This window comes from Canis lupus, chromosome 12 (genome assembly GCF_011100685.1).
Source record: "Canis lupus familiaris isolate Mischka breed German Shepherd chromosome 12, alternate assembly UU_Cfam_GSD_1.0, whole genome shotgun sequence".
Taxonomy (NCBI): Eukaryota; Metazoa; Chordata; class Mammalia; order Carnivora; family Canidae; genus Canis; species Canis lupus.
Window position 1 is genome coordinate 58,480,192 of NC_049233.1, and position 14,894 is coordinate 58,495,085.

General features: G+C 36.5%; 1 long non-coding RNA gene across 2 annotated transcripts in view; it reads left to right on the forward strand.

The window, feature by feature from the left end:
* The window catches only part of LOC102153675, a 67,922-nt gene that overhangs the window by 9,692 nt on the left and 43,336 nt on the right, over positions 1 to 14,894 (forward strand). Inside the window, exons 1-2 of one of the 2 annotated variants that reach the window (XR_005368064.1) lie at positions 12,859 to 14,090; positions 14,192 to 14,522. The exons of the other annotated variant lie outside the window; for it this stretch is intronic. This is a non-coding gene — a long non-coding RNA (uncharacterized LOC102153675). Of the gene's footprint in view, positions 1 to 12,858; positions 14,091 to 14,191; positions 14,523 to 14,894 lie in introns of those variants that run through there. 2 annotated transcript variants of the gene reach the window in all.

A 14,894-nucleotide genomic window follows, 5' to 3' on the forward strand; every position in this document is an offset into this window, starting at 1 on the left:
ATTTGCTTTTATATATATGAAAGGAAAACAACATGAACAATCTGCATTTAAATGTTGCCTTAATTTGAAAGCCCATCAGAATCCTTTTATTTATTTTTCTCCCAGTGGAAAATCTGCAAAACCTTACCTTTATACATAGGGAGGTGAGTAAAAAGCATTCAATGGATCATTCTGGGGTACAAAAAGCCTCATAAATTTGACTTTTTGTTGTGCCATCACAACATTTCTAAGGAGTCTTATTTACTATTTATTTTAGTTACGGAAAAACTAAAATACGTTGTATACCTCCATCTACCAAGTGAAGCTTTTAATGAGGTCATTAAAATGACTTCCTAATTCCACCATGCTTAATTTTTTAAATAAAATGAAGGGAAAGGCTCTAATGGCAACCTCTGCCCTCTGTTGTAAATTGACCTCGCACATGCCTGTCTGCTATGTGAACCGTGAAAAATTTTTTGGAACTCTTTCAACCCTCTCTCTTTACTCGTTGTGGTAGTTAACATCTACAATGAGTGATCCATCTGTAAAAGGCGCACTGCAACGCTGCTCATTAATTAGAGCACATGTTACAAATTCGTAGGTAGACTGAGGCTGTGATGATCCATATGAGCAAGTCGAGGACATTGGGTTTCTGTAGCTCCCTTTGTTCTTCATGTGACGATAATAAGGGACATACTGCCATTACCAATAAAACAATGTTCTAGGGATCTCTTCCTAACTAGCATCAGTTCTAAAGCCGGAGGCTGTTAGCTGTTACCAATATTATAAAACTACAAAAAAAGTTTACTAGTTTCTTTCTGAGCTTTTTCTTTTCTTTTCTTTGGGGGCGGGGGTTGCTTTGTAAGCTTTTAAAGGAGTGAAAGAATGAACCCGTTGTTCAACTGCCTGTTCTTTCACTCAGTCTTCCTCTTTTAGACCTAAATACTATACTACAGACTTGGTTTCTTTAAGATCAAATTCTTTTGATGTTCTATAGATTAGGTAGTTTCACTGACGCAGTTTCTTCATTCACTGTAACTTAGAAAAACAACAACAACCCCAAACTGAGCCGATCCTTTTAGAACTTCCCTGTGGTAGATGCCAGAAGTCACTTCTCCAAGGACAATGTGAGCTAAGGTGAATAGTCACTGTAAGTAAGAATCTTGAAATGGAAATAGAATAAGTGAACGATTATAACAGGATGATCGTTACTGTGCGGTTGCTCACAGGGTGGTTTCTGGTGTTGGGCTCCAGCTGTTTGAATTTTGATTTGCCACTTACTATTGTATCACTCTGGGGAAGTTGTGTTGTCTGGTTGAGTGTCAGAATAAAATGGAATTATAACAGTGACTTCTTCGTAGTACCAGGAGGACTAAATTATGTGGTGGATCCAAAGCTCCTAACACAATACCTGGTTACAGTTACCATTATTATGTTATTATAATCTAAGTGTAGTGACATGGATTCATAGGATTAAGTGAGCTGCTCATCTTGAAATTCTCATAATTCTATCCGTATCCATAGTTACATTGTAAGTCACATTTTATTTCTGTTTTCAGATGAAGAAAAGATATAGAATGAATAACACGTAATTGATTTTCTCACCGAGTTAAATAATAAGATGTTTTAAAAAGTGCTTCTAATATTGGGACACGATAACAGTTTGAAATGTGAGTCATACTGTCCGTTATGTCGTGTGACTTAATCTGCCAAGAAGTTCACTGGTTACATGTTCCCCTTCCTTTATTTTTAGCTTTGCAGAACAAGTTGAACATTGTGCTTTTTAAATTTCATTTGAGGGGGAAAATGTCTATACTTTTTGCAAAGATTTGCCCTCTTTATGTTATATGATAAAATCTATTCAGTTCAGATACAGACTTTGTGGCCAAACCATTTCTCTGCACTGGAAGAATAAATGTTGAATCAGACATTTATTTTGATGATAATAGCTAAGCTAATTGACAGGTGCTAAAAGCTAAGAATGGCTAAGTTAGAAGAACTTGGTTCAGGAAGATAAAACCAAGGATGGCAAAGAAATCCCTACCAGAATGAAATAGGGGCTTGTTCCAGTTGCTCGTGTAGTCCTTTTACCATTACTTCTACATTCTGTGCATAGAGAAATGAAAATGGTGAATTCTGGGAGCTGTTGCTCTGTGCAGAGGATGGTGACAGGCACCCATAGGCTGGTCACTCCTCAGTGCCCAATGCTCTCTGAGTGAGTAATGAGGATTGTGGTAGCTCCCAATCAGCCTCCAGCAAGTAAATTTCTTTTCTCCTTTCTCTCTCATTCTTCTGTATCCTTATTCAATAAATACATATTCTCCAAATGTGAGAGATCATCTCCTGTCCTCAAAAAGCTTATTATTGAGTAGCTCTGCCCTGCAATCGTCCCCGGGGAGTCTTCCACATGACTGTCAATGTCCAATTAAGATGATTCCGGGCCCCTCAAATTAAAATGCATTTTATGGGTCTAATAAGAACCTCCTGGGAAGCACTTTTGTAGCATAACAACTGGAGAAAGAGAAAGCTTATTTATGATTACATTTTCTAAGGGGAAACTTAAAATGGGCCATTTAATTTTCCCATATATAAAAGAGTGTTTTGTATGGAAGTGGACTCAGCAACCCAAGAGGGTGTTTGTAGGTGCCAACAGAGTTCCAGGTTGCTTGGCAAGGTACACAAAGGCCAAAAAAACCCACATATGGCCATCATTCCGGAAATGCTCAGTTGAGAGCAGCCCAGAATAATAAACTTTCAATGAGGGGTGAAATATGTGAGGGCACCACTGAGTTTTAATTTTTTTTACACAAAAACAAAATAAACAAAAACCAAGCCGTAAATGTATTATTTCCCCTCAGAAGGGGAACACCAATAATGGGGTTTAGGCTTGTGGTGCCAAGTTCTCTCAAGTTAAAACTAGACTGATGCAAAGCAGATGAAATTTCATCTGTGGCTTGCAAATGAAAGCTTTTTAATGGGGAAATGGAACCACTTCTGCCCCAGAATTGTGCTGGAGCCTCAGGTTCAATAGAAGTTCAAGTCTTCTTTTCCTCAGCATGCTGGAAGCAGGCATCTTGATAAACATATTCTAAAGGATTCATGTGGAACGTACTGAAGGTTTAGTGAAAATGGCTTCTGAAAATCAAGAAATACAAAAGGATCCTCCAAACGAACAGTCTACTGTTAAGGTATGTTTATTAAAAAAAAAAATCAATCTAACATACATAGAACTACATCTCAAGTGAGGACTAGTTGATAAAGGATACTTTTGGTAACACACTTCATTGTCTTTTCACTTGGAGATGGTAATGAATTTGACAGCCATCCTGCCCCTTATAAATTTAGGAATGGGATCCCACCTATCCCTAACTCCTCTGTTTTCTGAGCAGGGCATTTTTAGGGCACCATTATTGTCACAAAAGCGTTAATGCTGGAAGAATTGACAGCGTTTGGGAGAGTTGGAGAAGTGAGGATTTTGTAGTTCTTTTTCTGTGATTAAATCTGTACCTTAATCATACAGATTTATTTGCTCGTTTTATGTTATTTGTTTGTTTTCTGTTGTTTTCAACCTCAACGAAATAGGATCCAATCTTTTTTTTTCCCCTCCAATCATTTTATACCGCTCAAGGGAGGTGGAGCTGGGGACAGAAGAGGAAGTTGTATAAGGTTCCTGTGAATCCAAGCAGTACCAGCAAGGAAAGTGTGAAAGACTGCTTCAGATGGGTGCCTGTGACACCTGATGCTAAAACTTATGGCTGAAGAGTGTAAGGTGCCACCATTCATCAGGATTGTTGTCCCTGGCTTCTGCGATATCCCAAACTGGAGGACCACAAGTTAGTTCAGTTTCTTTCCAGAATAAAATGATACCACCACTCATCTACCCTTGCTTTGTAAAGGTAAATCTCCAAAAGGACAGGAAGGATCCTCAAGGTGGCAGCACCTTCATAGCTTTCAAATCCTCCCCTTCTGAAGTTTTTAATTAGAAGAGCCGGTAACTACAAAAAAAAACAAAAACAAAAACAAAAAACGAAAAAACAAACAAAAAAACAATGGATCTGGGAATAAACACCCACAAGGCTCTACCAATCTGGAACTATGCAAGAAGTATCCAATTATTAATGATCTCTTCTAGTCTCAGACTAAATATTGCTTGTTTTGACTTTCGTATGAGGAAAGATTGCAAGTTTACATACTTAAAAATAAAACAGAGAATTGCAAGAATGAGGCTGTGGCCTGTGACGTCTGTGGGGATATAATACCGTGTATCTGACCATTTGTCATTACAGGCCAGCATTCCCCATCTTTCACACCAGCAATACTGTTCGGTTGTGACCATTGCTCTGATTTCCATGTCCCTGCGCTTAAGGAAAAAGCTATTATGGGAGCTTTGAGCCAAGGTAATAACAATAAAGAAATGATTTAAGACCAGGAGCAGGAAAAAAGAGGGAGGGACAGCTATACAGAAGGCTGGTGCAGGGTGAGTAGAACTGCCCTGGCAGAAATGGCTTATTGTGTTTATGTTCCATGAGAAGTCCTCTTTCTTTGGGGACTTTGCAAATGATCCAATGGAAAAAAAATATTTATTCATTGAAAGTATAGTCAACTTAATCAACAATCTTTTCGGTAAAAGAAAAATGTCGGAAAGGTTAGCATATCCCACAGACCCTAATATGGCTTGATCCTTCTTCATTCATGGGCCTAGGTCTCTACAACATCAAAAATGAGTTGACAAAAAGGGAAATATGGAGAACCTAGCTGCCCCTTCTATGTATCCCTAAACTAACCAGTTGGATTTTTTAAAACTGGATTTACTGAATTAAATGAACTGACCTTAAGTGATCATAATTTCAATTTTGTGTGGTCTCAGCTAAGCCAGTGTGAGGCTGTTTGTGACACTACTGGCTCTTTGAGTCTCATTTGCCCAGGCTCAGAATCTGAGATTTACTTATTAGCCACCAACTGAAACACCATGCACTGAATAACCTTTGTTTAACTCTGTCAGGCCCTGTGCTAGGGCATGATCTTCAGCATTTTATTTTTTTCAATCCTGTCCTCAATCAATCCAGTTTTGGTTTTTCTTTCTAGCCCATGGATTCCACCACCATAGACTCTACTCATGTAATGGATGTATTACTGCAAAAACTCTGCTTTAAATGTTCATGTTTGCTGATGCTTAATCTTTGAGTCTGTTCTATGTGCCACTGCCACCCACTTGCATGATTCATTTTTACTATCATGACTCCACTGTTTATGAGATGGACTGAAGAGTCCCTTTTTATGGAATCAAAACTTCCTTTTTTTTTTAAGTTTCATTTTTATTTATTTGAGAGAGAGAAAAGAAGAGCGTGAGTGGGGAGATAGGCAGAAGGAGAGGGAGAGGGACAAGCAGACTCCCCACTGAGCACAAAGCCCAATGAGGGGGTTGATCTCAGGACCCTGAGATCCTGACCTGAGCTGAAGTCAGATGCTTAACTGACTGAGCCTCCGAGGTGAGGCTGGAATGGAAACTTTTTTTTATCATCTGACCCTTCCTCATGAAAATAACCTTATTTCCTGAGGTTCTTCACTGTGTTCATACCTGCCATGCACTTTTGCCTTCTACCGTTTTGCTTAGAATGGCTTCTCTACCTTCTTGCCAAGTTCCAGGCCTCCTCTAACATTCCTTGTCTCTTCATTGCAGTCTCTTCCATGGCATTTATTATGTCTACTCCATATTCTGTTCTTTCTTTCTTTCTTTCTTTCTTTCTTTCTTTCTTTCTTTCTTTCTTTCTTTCATCTCTTTCTTTCTTTTCTTTCTTTCTTCTCTCTTTCTTTCTCTTTCTTTCTCTTTCTTTCTTTCTTTCTTTCTTTCTTTCTTTCTTTCTTTCTTTCTTTCTTCTTTCTTTCTTTTTCTTTCTTTTCTTTCTTTTAACATTTGCTGTTTTCCCAAAAAGTTTATATTCTTCTGAAAGGCATATTCTGGATCTTTGACTCATTTTGTCATACTGTGCTCAGCATATAGTAGGTGGTGCAGAAATGCTTATTGCAAAGTGCTTAGCAAATTGAATGTTTTCCCTAAGCAGTGGTCAACCAATACATGCCTACTATGCTCATTGGTCCCCAAAGGAGCAGCTTTCAGAAGTAGTAGATGTCACTCTACTCATAAAAGGAAAGATCCAATTTAAGAATGTTCCTAATATAGAAAATGTTGAATCTTTCATGACGTAAAAGCCGCCTTTAGAGGATTATGTGATTGTTAATATAACAGTAAAAGCTTATTCTTACTTTTCATTTGAAACAGGAAGTTCAGGTAACTGCAACATCTGCATTCTTATGACATGTTAGTTCTGGGCAGCCTGATCTCTTATTCTAGCTTAATAATTTAATTTTCTCTAATAACACAACCTCTATGATGGTGAATTATGATATTTAGAAATGTTTTGATGATTACCCTGTATAAAGTGAGTAATTCTGACCACTGAGGATCTTTTTCTACACTAAAGTAAGGGGTCGTGAGACAGTTGCCCTTTGCCACCATCCCAGTTGACTTTGAAGAGCATAGTGAAACAGCAAACAAGCATTTCTTCGTGGCACTTGTTAAATGTGTATCTTGCTCATACCTGAGCATCTCCTGGAACTCAGGAGAGAGGAGAGACAGAGGATGATTTGGAGACTATTTCCAGCTTCAGATATAGCAGTTACTTTAAAGACACATTTATTTCTGAAGCAGTCTCCTGAAGAAAGCATAGATAATGCAATTATATGTCTTAGGAAAAATATAGGATATTTAGGAACCACATTTTCAAGAGTGTTCTATTACCACTTGTGCTTATTTATATGTTCCATACTTGGTATAACTACCTTTACTATAAACTGCCTTCAAATTTACAAAGATTACCTTCCTCAGGTAAGGATTTAACATATACTGTTGTATGTTAACATCGTGGTATTGCATAAGGATTTATAAAATGGTCCAGGGGCACCTGAGTGACTCAGTTGGTTAGGCATCTACCTGCAACTCAGGTGGTGATCTAGGGGTCCTGGGATCAAGCCCCACATTGGACTCTCTGCTCAGCGGAAAGTGTGCTTCTCCCTCTCCCTCTGTGCTCTTTCTTCCTCTGTGTTCTCTCTCTCTCCCAAATAAATGAAATCTTAAAAAAAAAAAAAAAAAGGTCCACCCACAGTGAAAGGCAAGAAAACTTCTGAGCTGGAAAAGCTGGGACCCTGGGGAGAAGGAATTGTTCATGGCTTCCATCACCGGCTATTAGTGCCATCAATCACTACCCTAATTCAGTTTTTCTGCCACCTTGACCACATGGTCTGTTTTGCCTAACTAGTGTTATTCCATGTCTTTGCATTAGCAACTTGGAAAAACTTTGCAACCTGCATCTTCTAGCTTTTGTGAAAACTATTCACTGTTTGGTGAGCTTTAACAAGTCATACACAAGACACCTGTGCATGACTTCAAAGGCTGCACCAGATAGTAAGGACTCTCCTTCTACTCCTGAACTCTTCATTGTGGGGCAGGGGGAAGAGCTGGCTTACTTATCTCTCTGAGTGCTGCCCATGCCTACTTAGAGCAATAGAAGTAGATATTTGGCACAGTGAAGTAAAAGAACCAGATAATAATAATGCCCTAGCATTATTCTGAGAAGGTAGTCATATTATAAGAGATGGGGGGGGGGGGATGTTTACCTTGTAAATATTACTGCAAAGTACCTGAAGAATTTAAGGCCCTCCCACCTGCACTCAGTCACCCCAGCTGCATGAGAAAGAGGTGGGAAATCCAGATGATACGACATAGCTGAAATCCAGTACTTGGAGGTATAGGGGTGAAAAAGTAGCCTGGATTATCAGGGGCAGTGAATAAGAGAGAGGGAGTCAGAAAAGGAGAAAAATCCTTGACACTGAGCTAAGATAAGATGGCTTCAGTATGAGTGATGGATAATTTAAGAGGAAAAATAAAAAGTTGTCTTGTTCCACCCTCTGGCTAGATGTAACCTCAATGAATAGTATTATTTTCTTTCTGATAGTGTATTCTCCATTCCTTCCAAACATTGAGGTATCAGAAAGATACACACAAGAAGAGAAATAAAATTCCTAGAGTGGCAGTTTATTAGAAGGCATAATCTATGAATGAAATGTGTACATTTTCACCATAGGTGCACCTCAGTGGATATTTTACTCACATTGTTACCTCCTCCTTCCTTTTCTGATGTCATCACTCAGAACCCTCTCCTCTCCAAGGTCCCTTTTAGGAACTCTATCTTGCACACGTCCGTAATACCTGTAGATATAAGCCGAGCTGTCTAAGGGAAGTGGTGTGGAGAAGAGTCTATCCATTCTTTCCTGATTGCCTTTGCTTTGCTATTTCTCTAAATCTTCAAAGCCTAGACATTTTGAAAAGTCTTTTAGAGATGAGAAGTCACACATTCTTTCTTATTAAAAAGTTTAAGAAAATATATATTTAAAATACTCTTATCTGCTCTATAGGCTGTTTGGGGATGGGGCAAATTAAGAACCGTAAAAAATACCATGAAAACTAATAGATGAATGGAATGCAGACTGCAGGCTTTTGCAGGAGAAGCTCCTGGTTCTGAAGTCTTTCCTGGCTCTCTCTCGGACTGGGGGCCTGAGTTGGTTTCTGATGTCTGTCTAAATTAACCCTTTGATATTGAAAGTCAAGACCCATTTGTATGAGTCAAGAAAGAAGTTGTTCTCCTGAAATCTTGGTAGTTTGTAGCTATGCAGGCACAGCCCAGAGTTTCAATGAGGTGAGAACATTGATGTCCCTGCTGCTTGCCTAACGTGTCTTTACACGCTCTTGAAAACCGGGCAGAAAACATGTTGGTTCTCAGGATCAAGTAACCGAATTAAGGTTGCTATGACACCCTACCATCCAACTTTGGATGCCATTTTCTATCATCGTTTTAAGTGTAGAAAAAGCCAAGAGGAGATGAAGTTGTGTGCCAAGGAGAACATTCTGGCTTAACTTGTGATACATACAGAATTACCAAGGATTACATTCAACTCTGTTCTGTAAATCCCATGTAGATTTTTAAATGTTAAATATTAATATTAATATTTATGATGTAAATATAATATATAGTAATATATAATATAAATATAAATATTTAATATTTAAAATCTCATTAAGTTTTTAAAATATTCTGCCCCAAAATTTGCCCTCGAAACCAATTTTGGGTAATATTTCCTTCTGAGAGTACATCTTTGAAGATAGAGTAGTGGGCTGGTACCTACTTAACCTCTGTGTGACTATTGCAAACTATTTAACCTCAGTTTTATCATTCACAATGTGAAGATATTAATAAATTCTATCTTATAAGGTCGGTGTGAGGATTAAATAAATCAATCTATATAAATCCAATAAGAACGTGTTGCAGGACATATAAACACTCAAAAATATTAATTGTCAGCAACAATGTTGCTGACATTGTTGGGTTTTCTGTTATTTCTCTCATCCTAAAGATCAATACAAAATTTATTTAAAAACACATTTTGGGTAGTAATTTATGATCTGTAGATTGTGAATCAACTATAAATTACTGTGGATTCATTTTATAATTTTTCCCAAGGCAATAAAGCTTCTCCTGTAATAAATCTAGATATTATAAAAATGTTGGTAAGTTTCCAAATTGGAGGAATTGTCCATATAATTCATAAGAATTTCAGAGAAAAAAAACTACATTTAAACTATTAATTTATTTAAAGGAAATCTGAGACAATTGGGGCAGACAATCTGAAGCATCATGATTTTTGGAACTGGGTGATGGGCACTAAGGAGGGCACTTGATGGGATGAACACTGGGTGTGATACTATATGTTGGCAAATTGAATTTAAATAAAATATTTTTTAAAAAGACAACTAGATCCAACATAAAAAACCCACAAACAACACAGAGAGGTGACAAAATATCCTCATTAACTCCAAAATACAAGAATATGGGAAGAGGTTACCAATAGCTACAAGACCTACCAGTTATCAGCTTCCATGTGAAGGAAGGCATAGGAAAGCACCAGACATTGGTCAGATCTGAGAACCGGAGAGTCCCCACATAACCCACAGACATTCGTGAGAAGTGCAGCATGCCAATTTGAGAAACCAGGAGAGATTTTGCCCGATCTAATAGCAGCACAGTCTGGTGATAAGGACTGGAGGGAGGGAGCAGGCCAGTCCTTAGAACTCTCAAAATTCTATTTATGATTCTATTTATGACAGAGCCCTACATTGAGGAGAAAAAAATAGATGTGAATAAAAGTTAAGGACAGAGACAATAGAGATGAAGAGAAGGTCCAGATAAAAACGAGGGAGGAAAATAGAGCTCCAAAATCTCAAAAAGAGCTGCCAAATTTTTTTAACAATGCACAAGAACATACAAAGAAACCCTGAAATCTATCTTGAAGTTTGCTTCTCTGTAAAAGTTCATAAAAATTAAATTCACATGAAAATAGGAGGCAGTAAATTATTAAAGGTAAATGTTTACATACACATTTAAAAATAAAAAATTATGCTATTTCAAAAAATCTTTTAGAAATTGAGAGCATATTACAAGAGCTGAAAGAACAATAGGAATCAGAACGAAAAAAATTAAAATGAAGCGACAGAACTCAAGAAATAATTAGAAGTAAAAGATAAATTTTTAAAAGATTTTATTTATTTACTCATGAGAGACACAGAGAAAGAGAGGCAGAGACACAGGCAGAGGGAGAAGCAGGCTCCATGCAGGGAGACTGACGTGGGACTGTGGGACTTGATCCCGGGTCTCCAGGATCGAGCCCTGGGCTGAAGGTGGCGCTAAACCGCCGAGCCACCCAGGCTGCCCTAAAAGATAATTTTAAAAGCAAACACTAAACTAGAAAGAGCACCAGAGCAGTTAACATAAAGGATGAAACCGTAAGAGAAAGAGAAAGGAAAAGATTTTTAAAATAAGAAGAAATAAACAGATTTTACCTATATTACCTAAAAATCTAATGCTATACATATACTATACCTAAAAATGAAGTGCATTACAATAACACAAAGAAGAGAAGAAGATAAGTGGAGTTAAGGTTTACTAAGGTCCTAGCACTCTTTGGAATGTGGCAAGAACATTCAATTATATTGGACCCTAATAAGTTAAACATGCCTATTATAATCTCTAGAGAAATCACTAACAACCAGTAAATGCATGTATAAGTCTCAGGAGAAAAATAAACATCTGATTAATTCAAAAGAAAGAAAAAAGAAGGCAATGGAAAAGTGATATAAAATAAGGGAACAAAAAGGAAAATGAATAGCAAAGTGATAGATGGAAACTCACATACTAATTATAAATGGTCTAAATATCCTAATTAATAGAATATTGAATTTTTTAAAAAGCGAAGCCCAACTATAAATTACTTATAAGAGGCACACCTTAAATATAAAGAAATGTAGACATGAGAAAGAAGTATTATTAGAGATTAAGAGATATTTCTTGAAGATAAAAAGTCATCCATTAGGAAGATGTAACAACTCTAAATTTGTAAGCATCTAATAGCATAACTTCTAAATGTGTAAGGCAAAAATTGATGTTATTACAAGAAGAGATAACAAAATCCACTATCATGGTAAGAGATTTTAATACATCTCCCTCAATACTAATAAAACAGGCCAAAAAAATAAAATATATCATTCCTAACAGCATGATTAATAAAAGGCACTTAATTCACACATAGAGAACACTATACAAAGCAGCAAAATACTCAAGGAACTTTGACAATAATTGAATATCTGCTGGGCCATAAAACAAGTCTTACCAGGTTTAAAAGTTTTGAGTTTAGAATATAGTCTCTCATCATAGACTTTATTAACCAGGCATTAAACTGGAAATAAAGATGAAAAAGATGACTAGAAAATTCACCAAATGTTCTAAAATTAAGCAATATGCTTCTCAAAAACAACCCATGGATCAAAAAAATAACATCAGAATTTAGGAATAATTTCAAATGAAATAATTAAAATATAATATATTCAAACTTGAGTAATGCAGCTAAAGCTATGTACAGGTGAAAATGTGGGGCTTAAAGGTATGTATTAGAAATAAAGAAAGGCTGAGAAATAATAATTTAAGTAACTATCTCAAGAAGTTAAGAAAAAAGACCAGAAAGGTAAACCCAAGGAGAGAAGAAATAATAGGCAAAATGAGTGGACCTAAAAGGACACAATAGTAAGATATAAATATAAACCCATACATATCAATAATTACATTAAATCTAAATGGTCTAAATATTCTAATTAAAAGTTTTTCAAAACAATAAGAAATAAATCAAGGGCCACCTCAGTGGCTCAGTAGTTGAGCATCTGCCTTTGGCTCAGGTCGTGATCCCGGGGTTCTAGGATCGAGTTCTCCATCAGGCTCCCCACAGGGAGCCTATGTCTCTGCCTCTCTCTGTGTCTCTCATGAATAAATGAATAAAATCTTTAAAAAAGTTTTTAAAAAGAAATAAGATAAGAATGAAACTCCTGAAATAGGAAACAAATGTATTATTAATGAAAACAACAAAGCCAAAAGTTGATTCTTTGAAAAAACTAATAAAATTATTTGGCATATAATAAAACTGATTAAGAAAAAAAAGACAAAGAGCAATTTACCAATATCAAAAATGAGAGAGGGCACTACAGATCCTATATAAAGTATATATAGATACAGATATGAAAAATTATATGTCAGTACATTAAAACAATTAGATGAAAAAGACAAAATCCCCCACTGAAATTACCAATACTGACTAAAAATTAGAAAATATGAATAGCTGTTATTAAATAAATTGACTGTACAATTAGAAGTCTTTACACACAAAAAAATTTATTTCAGATAGCTTCAACAATTAATTCTTACAAACAGTTAAAAAGGAAAAAATACCAATTTTATACAAACTCATCTAGAGAAAGAATAAACTCATTTCCTTATCCCCTACTTGTATCCTTTATAGTAAAATTGAAAAAGCATATTAAAATAAAGAAAAATTATGGACTTCATGAGAGATTTATGAACAATCTCAACAAAATATTAGCAATTTGAATCCCTACTATAGATAGATAATATTTCAAAACTAAGTTTGATTTATTCTAGGAATACCAATTTGTATTAATATTTAAGAAAACAATCTTTGAAAAAAATAACCAACCTTTGTAATTCACCATTTTAACAAAATAAAAAGGAAAAATTATAATTTCAACAGATGGAGCGAAAGCATTTGATAAAACCCAACCATTTATGCTCAAAAGGCAAAACAACATAAACCAAAATGCAAAAATGTACCACACTAAGAATGGTAGAGAACCTTTTTAATTTGATAAAAGATTATCTGCAATAATCTATAGCAAACAAGATATATAATGCTGAAATATTGAAAATTTTCCTCTGGAGATGGGGAGCAAAAGATATCTGCAATCACTACTTTAACATTGAACTAGAGGTCCTTAGCAGTGCAATGGAACAAGAAAAAAAAACAACTAAAGGTATAAAGATAAGAAAGGAAGAAATGAATTATTATTTGCAGATAGCATGTGCGTCTATGGAGAAAGTTCAAAATTATCTACAATTAAATAGACAAACCTGGTAAATGAATTTAGAAAGGTGGCTGCATTTAAGCTTATACCAAAATCAACTGTATTCCTAAATATCAGCCATGAATAATTAGAATATAAAATTAGCATAAAAGAGCTAAAATAAGTCAGCGACGGATTTCAGTGTCCTATACTATAAATAAAGTGTGCCTTGCCACATGTTCACTCAGCTCCTCAGCTGTCATATTCCAATATCCCTACACATCCTCCCAGAGACATTCTCAGACCTATGGTGGCTGAGGCTTTGAGCTTCTTTCATTTATTCCATCCGACAATCACTGTCAAAACACATCTGCCCATTCTATTAGTCCTATCCATAATCTCTATCTTATTTCCAAGTCAGTACCATTTTTTTCTTCATGGAACGTATTAATACTTTCATTTTTTGGTTTTTCTTGCATCACTGCTACAATGTATTTTCAGTTGAAAGTATGAACATAGTGAGACATTGATCACTAAGGCTTCATGAAGTTCAACTGGCTTGTCAGGAATGTGGATTAGAGCTGGGTCCTATTTCAAGGTGAGTCTGAAGCCTGAAGAGATGTTGCCTATTGGGATGCTGTCAAATCTGGGTTGCATGTGTTCTATGTCAGTAACTAAATGATGTCTTTCCTTTGCAAGATCTCCATACCATTAAAAATAAGGAAAGAAAACTTCCGGGTAAAAATGGCAAGTAGAACTCATACACTACCTTCTTGATCTTGAGAAAAAAATGGACTGGATTTTGGCAAAAGGAATATTTTAAAACTGTATAAACCATGAAGCCTAAGATAATGGAGGAGGTGAAACAATAAATATTAGAAAATAGAAAGCAGATGGAAGACTTAGCCGAATCTTGAGAGAGCCACAGCATAAACCAGCAGTAGGAGAAGAGGCCGGTCAGCCTGAAGTACACCACACACTCCTCTCAGAGGCTCAGCATGAGAGGTTTCTCTGCTGCTCATATCTGAAGGTTGGTTGAAGTTCAGCTGAAGAAGTATTTATTTAGGTCCCCAGATTGATCTTCTATAGGTATATAGCCTGGATTTCATCCTCTTCCCACATAAGCAGGAGGAGACTGGAGGTCTAATCTAAAGAGAGGGTAGAGCAGCAGGTTAGGATACTATATCCATGACTGATCACTTATATACCTAGCTCTTTTCCACACTCAGCTCCCACAGGCTCAGCCCAGCAGACACCTTTCTGGTGGTGTTTGAAGCTCATCTCTAGGGGATGTAACGGCCAGTCTCTCTGCAGGGAGTCCCACCCTTGCCAGGCTCTGCCCAAGCACCATGGGCTCTCACCTTAAATGTGAGCAAAGAGCCCAGATCTTCAAAACCTGTGG